This window comes from Pteropus alecto, unplaced genomic scaffold (genome assembly GCF_000325575.1).
Source record: "Pteropus alecto unplaced genomic scaffold, ASM32557v1 scaffold301, whole genome shotgun sequence".
Taxonomy (NCBI): domain Eukaryota; kingdom Metazoa; phylum Chordata; class Mammalia; order Chiroptera; family Pteropodidae; genus Pteropus; species Pteropus alecto.
This window is the reverse complement of record NW_006431043.1, coordinates 242,713-249,737: the sequence shown is the minus strand read 5'-3', so window position 1 is coordinate 249,737 and position 7,025 is coordinate 242,713. Positions and strand designations below refer to the sequence as shown.

The 7,025-nt window shown below is 34.8% G+C and overlaps 1 pseudogene; it reads left to right on the top strand.

The window, feature by feature from the left end:
- Positions 1–5,515: 5,515 nt before the first annotated feature.
- On the top strand, positions 5,516–5,764 carry LOC102895463 (annotated as a pseudogene).
- Positions 5,765–7,025: the final 1,261 nt, after the last annotated feature.

Genomic DNA, 7,025 nt, shown 5'->3' with positions numbered 1-7,025 from the left:
CTTCACTTTCGGCACACTTTTTTGGCCTTTAAAAATAGTCAAATTGCAGAATGGGTCATAGTACCTAGCTCTAAGTGTCCTAACTATTTCTGGAAATTGATTTTTGGAGCTGCCAAAATTTGAAAATATTAACTCATTCTACTTCTGATATAATCAAAATATTCCCATGTCTTAATTGCAATTTTATTTTCTCACATTGTCTTAGCTAGAAAACACCATTGCTGATTTTATTACAGTTCAATAAAAACCAAGTCTCATATAAGTTTCCAGACATCCCAGGGAGCGGTTATTTACTTAAAACCTTCACAGTATTTCTGTGACCTTCTTGCCACACCATCAGTGAAACATTTCTCACTGATATTTTCCTCTGTTTTATGAGAAATGGTTATTACTATTTATCTAGAATTAAAACATAGAGTTTTTTTTCAATATTAATTGGCTGGTCAATGAAAATTGGTCATTCTACTTTCCCAAAACTGAAACACTTATAAATCTCTCTTTATGATTCTCTCATTCTGATCTACTATATCCAAATATTCTCCTTAATTTAAGTAGTAATATGGACTTTGATAACATTAAATCAACAAACATTTAATAATCACCTACTGCGAGATAGCATTATACCAGCAACATTGGGAGAAAAAAAAACAGATAAATAAGGAGAAAACCCCACTGTATTAGATGAAGCTGTTTATTGCTTTGTCTAGGGTATGGACCTGTTAATATCTCTTCTAGAAGTCTGCCCACCATGGCTATTCCCTCATATGTAGAAACAACCAAACTTACTGGTTTTAAGTCAATTATCCTCAAACTAGATTTCAGGGTGTTCACAGACACCTGACATTTTACTAAAATTATAGACAAAAACAAATGCACATTTTATCTGGTAAAGTAAGTTTTCCTCAGAGTCTCTGAATAGTTGTTCTTAACACAGTAGGAGTATCTAGGGAACTTTTATAAATTATCTATACCAGCAACTCATCCCAGACCAAATAAATTATGATCTCTCTGGGGATTCTCTAAGGGGCCCAGATCCAGAAAAATCTTAAGGGAGACATTTGAGATGATGAATTCCATGTTAATGGTGAGCCACAATGCACCAGGTACACAAAACCCTTCTAACACAGGGTCTGTCTCTCCAAATAATCCATTCCAAAAGGCTGTAATTGGCAGCAAGATGTGAGTTTCCTCTTCTTACATATGCTAAAATTCATCCTAAAGGAGGAAGACGACTTGGGAAGGTTAGGAGATGGTCTGTGTGTGTGAATTTACATGACCATATGTATTCAACAGCATGATTTCTGTCTCAGATATTAACCTCTCTTCACTCAACAACTTGATTTGTAATGAAATTCTAGAGAGAGAAGGCTGAAGGGCAAGGATGATCCTTCTACTTTGCATCAAATACATACGAGCATCAACTCAATGAGGAGCCCAGAGAATGCAGTGTCCTTTGGGTACTCAGAGAGGCCACAACATCAGGTAGAAAAGATAGCAACATAGGGTACTATATTAGCATTTCTCGGAGGATTGAGTGGCAGCTGCAGCCAGCCGGAGAAGAACCAATTCTCAAGTACTGTTGTAGGCCATGAGCATCAGTGAAAGGGATTAAGGTCAAGAAATGGGAGAAGGCCTCTCATGAGCACATTTGAGACCCTCACTGGGGACATCCAGACATAACTGGAAGAGATTTAGGGGGAAGGGACCGAAGTTCTACCTCAGCAGATAGGAGCTAGAATTATTAAAATCTGAGTTAATAATATGATTCCATTTTAACTCATAACTCATAAAGGTTGGGGAAACTTGGTTATGAATTCATGTTTTGATTTCCTCTAAACAACTTTGTGGCATAGGTAGATTTAGCTTCATTTTTATGGGTAAAAACAAAATGAAATGCAGTTTTGTAGTATTAAATAACTTGACCAAGTTTGTTCAACTACTAAGAATCCAGTTCTGTTTGAGTCTAGTGGTGTAAATCTCATAATACTGTCTCCTCCAAAAATAATTATTGAATATTTCTTATGTATCATATACTTTCATCAACAGAACAAACATACTCAGAAATGCTCTCAGCTTCCTAGCTTCCAGTAAACATTTAATGAAGTTCTGAAATGATTTTGGTGTGAAGTATGGCAAGTGGAACTAGTGTGAGATTCAGTAGAACTAGTGATCTTGAAAAAACTAATAGTGTATATCTAAGATGAAGATTCTATCTGTTATTTCACAAGATTCACCTGGACATTCATTTCAGTATTTTAGTATTCCAATTTCTATGAATGCCAATGTATTCCCAAATAAAATTTGTCCCATCTCTGTGTACAGCTTAACTTTGGGGAGAAATCATGTGACATACTGGTTGGAGTTATGTCAGAGACCATCTTATTTAATTTTGCTGTATTGTTTTCTGGTTTATTCTAGAATATTATGCTCTTTTTAACAATTTGTGGTATTTACTAAGCCACACTTTATACAATGAAGAACAGTATGAAAATATAGAAATCGCAGACTTACTTTTTGTGATTCAACTAAACCTCTTCATATTTCTGAAAGCAACTGTTAGACAAAAAATGAAACTATGTAAAATCAAGAAACTACTGCAAATATAAACATATTCTAAGACTACATTGCTATCGATTGCCAAAAAGACAATTAGAAAATATTTTAATTAGGAGTGTACTTAGATTTCTACTGACACTGGAATAATTAATTTCCCATTCACTAAAATTCTTTGTCAGTATTATAATTATTTGTGGCTTTTGGTTAATAGTATTAGAAACTACAAAACTGTATTTGTGTGGTGTGCATTTTTTTATAAAACAGAATCAGTTATAATTTTTATATGTGGTGTTTGTTGTCAAAGAAAAGTGTCTTTCTTGTTCCAAGGAATAATTATTGGTCACAAAAGAACTATAAATGGAAATTTAATTTATTAATTTGCCTGTGGTTCTTCCCTGCTGAAGACATTATCCTTATTCTGTCTCACGTATAAATGAATTTTAAGGATGAGATGACTTAGAAATGAATAGCGTTATCCCAGGAGAGTTTTTGTTATGCTCTATCCTTATCATTATCATTATAATGATGACTGAACATTATATCCCATATCTTTATAATCTCTATACTAAATATAGAAATAGTCTTTGAAACCAGGTAGAATGGAACATTTGAGAAAAACTGCATAGTGTTTAAAATATGTTGAGACGTCAATCATTGCTTTATCATTTGCTAGTAGTGTGGTCCTAAACAAGTTGCTTAACCTCTCTGAATCTCAGTTTCTTATTTGTAAAATAATGATGACAATAATACATGGGACTGCTCTGAGGACTAAATAAGATGATGTATATAATATGAACAAAGGAATCTGGGCCATAGTGTGGATAGTAAATTGTATTATTGGTTTACATTTTTCACCCCTCCTTTTGTCATGTGACATTTCAGTCTCACCTACTAAAGAGATAATGTTTATTTTCCTGATGCTTGACTTTGACCAAGAGAATAAGGAGGAGGTAAGTGTTCTGAGTCTTAGCATAAGCCTTGAAGTCTCATATGTTCTGCTTGTGCCCTTGTGCCTCTGCTAACACAATGAGTAGAATGTTATCTAGTTAGGCCATTGCTCTAACGGAGATTGAGACAAATGGAGCAGTCACTCAAGCCAACTCTATGAGAAATATGCCCCCCTCAGCTGCCACAGCCTGAAACAGAAATGCCGAGCTGAACCTATCCCCACATCAGCCAAATTCCAGGCAACCCACAGACACTTGAGCGATAATATTTTTGTGCTTTAAGCCACTGACTTTAGAGGTTGTTATGCAACAAAAATTGACTGACATAATGTATGGTCAATAAAGATTAGCTATAGCTGTGATTATTTACTGTCATTTGAAATAGAAGCCCAATAAAAATAAATAAAGCAAAGCAGTGTGATAATCGATAAGGTACAGAACTCTGTTTTCTAAACCTGAGGTTGTTCTTAAGAAATGCTGTTTTATCTACTCCTGTGTGTTTTCTGAAAGCCCTGTTGGCAGACAGCAGCTTCTTCAGGAAAAGGAAATGCAAATGCCCGGGAGATTTTGTGTAATCTGCCACTTCTCCAAGGAAAAAAGGAATCCTGTAATAAACAATCTTGTGATCGTGAATATATAAATGTAATTACGATGTTACAAACATCTCACACGTGCAAACCGCAAACATGTATCTCCCTCCTACACATTCTTCCACAAATATTCTGCTGCATCTCATGGATGGAATTGCAGCATTTCTTCCGGAAGCCTCAATCTGTGGCTCTCAGCAGAAGCCAAGGCAGAAATAGCCCTCCGAGCTGTGACAGAGGATGGGGTCAGGAGACAGAGGTTTTTACAAGAAATTAAAGGGCAGAGCAGGGAGAAAAATTGAAGGCAAAAGTACTTAACTATCCGAACTTTTAACTGCTCACAAATTTGAAACATTTAAAAGCATATAAAAATAGAATGTCCTTCAGCTGAATGCATTGTACAAGTTGGATTCCTCCTTTCCAGGGTGCATATTGCATAGCTATTGAGCATGTAAACAGGAATAGTTTGTGAGTTTCGGTGTAAGATTGCATGATTAAATCTGGCTCAAAATACAAATAAAAGATGTACTGTAATCCTACAGTGATCTGACTAGGTACTCTAAAAAATGGAGAACAATTTTGTAATAAGGGATGAAATAATAATAATAATAATTAATAATAACAGTTTTAAAAGCTGTCTACCATTAAGTTAAATTGTGAATTCTGGAGGGAAATTGCAGTTTGTTTCTATATATTGCTTTGCCCTTCAGCTCAGCTGTTGGCTCTGCATTAATATTCAGGCAGCATCAGTGCCAGTCCTGGTGATTCACTGAGGTATTATGAATATGTAAAGGAGCAAGAGCTTTTTATGTTGATGGTTTGTCTTTCTTAGATGTCTGAAGGAATAATTGGAGCCAATCAGCTACTGATAACTTGTATATAGATAACTATTGCTCTGGAATCTAAAACCATTTAATAATTATTCTCATACCAAAGGGTTGATTTCAATCAGTCTCTTAAAAACAATACTCCCAGTATTCTCTTAAATTGACTTACTTAGAGGTTAAAGTGTCAGATTATTTTAACTTCTTAGATTATAGTGACAGCATTTTGGAGTAAATAGTACACAAAAGAAGAATTTGTATTAGTCTCTGACTTTTTATTTTTCCCTGGATCTTTATTCGTTTTGCCTGGATATTTCAAAGTCAGGATGCAGAAGTTGGAGTGCTCCAAGTACATGAATTCTAGAGCTTCTGAAGTGTGGAGATAGAATCGACAGAACGAGGTTGTAGAGAGAAAAAATGATTTTTCATATTCGGCAGTAAGTGTTTGATTTTAAAATTGCATTAATATTATCTTAATGATATATATTAAGGAAAAAGAATAAACATTAACATTTCTGTATAATTAATTTTAACACAGACAAACAAGAATAACCTTATCAAGAAAAATAACACTAGGGACCTGAGCCCTCTGCCGGCAACCATGGTCTGCCAGATCCTCCATCAGAACAAGAAGCATCCAAGCTTGAGCCCCCTTTTTATATTTATTGGAACCAGAAGTACTAGAGTAATGCTGTGTATCTTGCATCTGGCATTGTTCAATCCAGCTGTCTGTTGGGACAGAAAGAATAACCCAGAACCCTGGAACAAACAGGGTCCCAATGAGCAATACCAGTTCTATTTAGTAAATGTAGATTACAACAAACTGAAGAAAGTCCAGACTTCTAAATGAAATGTTTCACTATAAAGCTGCTTAGAATAAAGGTCTTTCAGAAACCATCTGCGCAATTATCCACTTAACCAGGAAGTATTTCTTCTCCAAATGCACAAAATCATGTTGGTGTATTGCATCGGGGTTTACACTGATTAATAAATATCTGAAACTTGCAAAAAAGGAAAAAAGAAAAAAGACACTATAAATAAACTAGGTATATTTTAATATAAACTTTGGTGGCTCATATTACATCTTGATGAGGGATTTTGTGATGCGTTTTAATAATTTCAATTTAGTTTTCAATCAGTGCGACACAGTTAAAAGAGCTGCAATAAGATAGATACTATTTCTATTATTGTGTCCTATTCCTGACAAAAACATTTGTGGTCATTTACTTTTGACGTTCTAGCACTGTCTTATTTATATGAAGAGATAACCTTTAAATTGCCAGAATTTGCTGAATGTAAATAGAGAACTACTTTATTACTGTGCGAAATAACCAGCATTCTGCTAACATATAGTACTTAGATTTAATTGAGGAAGCATTTCAGCTACAGCAAATAGTTTAAAAATAATATCGTATAGTTAGGTGATTCCTCTATAGCTAAAAAAAGGAGTCATCTGTTTTTTATTAAAGAACAAGTACTAAGTAGTTCAGGCTAGGCTATGTTCTGTTTTTGTTGTTATTGCTTGGCTGCTTAGTTTGTTTGTTTTTCAATCTCTGTTTGAAAAAACAAAGGTTTACTTCTCACACATGCTATATGTACCACTCGGGTTGTTAGTTGTGCTGTGTTAATCGTAGATATTTAGAGACCTGGACTGATGAGGGGCTCCAAGTTCACAAATGCTCCCCTACTTGTAATGTCAGAGGAGGAGCAGTACTGGAGGGCCTTGCGCCAGCAATTAAATGTTCAAGCCTGACATGACACATGTCACTTCTACCTATGAATCATTGACTGAAATAGTCACATGACCACACTTAACTTCAATGGTTGGAGAAGGAAACAATAATCTCCTGTGCCTCAAAGAAAAGGAGAAAAGGAATATTTATGCACATTAATAATTTCAGCCCCATGACAGCATTCATGCATTCTCAATAGAAAGGCCAAGCCATTTACCAAAGTCATATTTCAAATTGAAAATATAAAAAAAATCCTGTAAGACTCCCAAGAATATTCAATAATTGGTAAAAGCTGAGACATATTAAAACCATTCCAGAAAAAAATGTGTGTATCTGTATTTTATTATTATTTAATGCCCTGTTTCTGATTTAAAACAT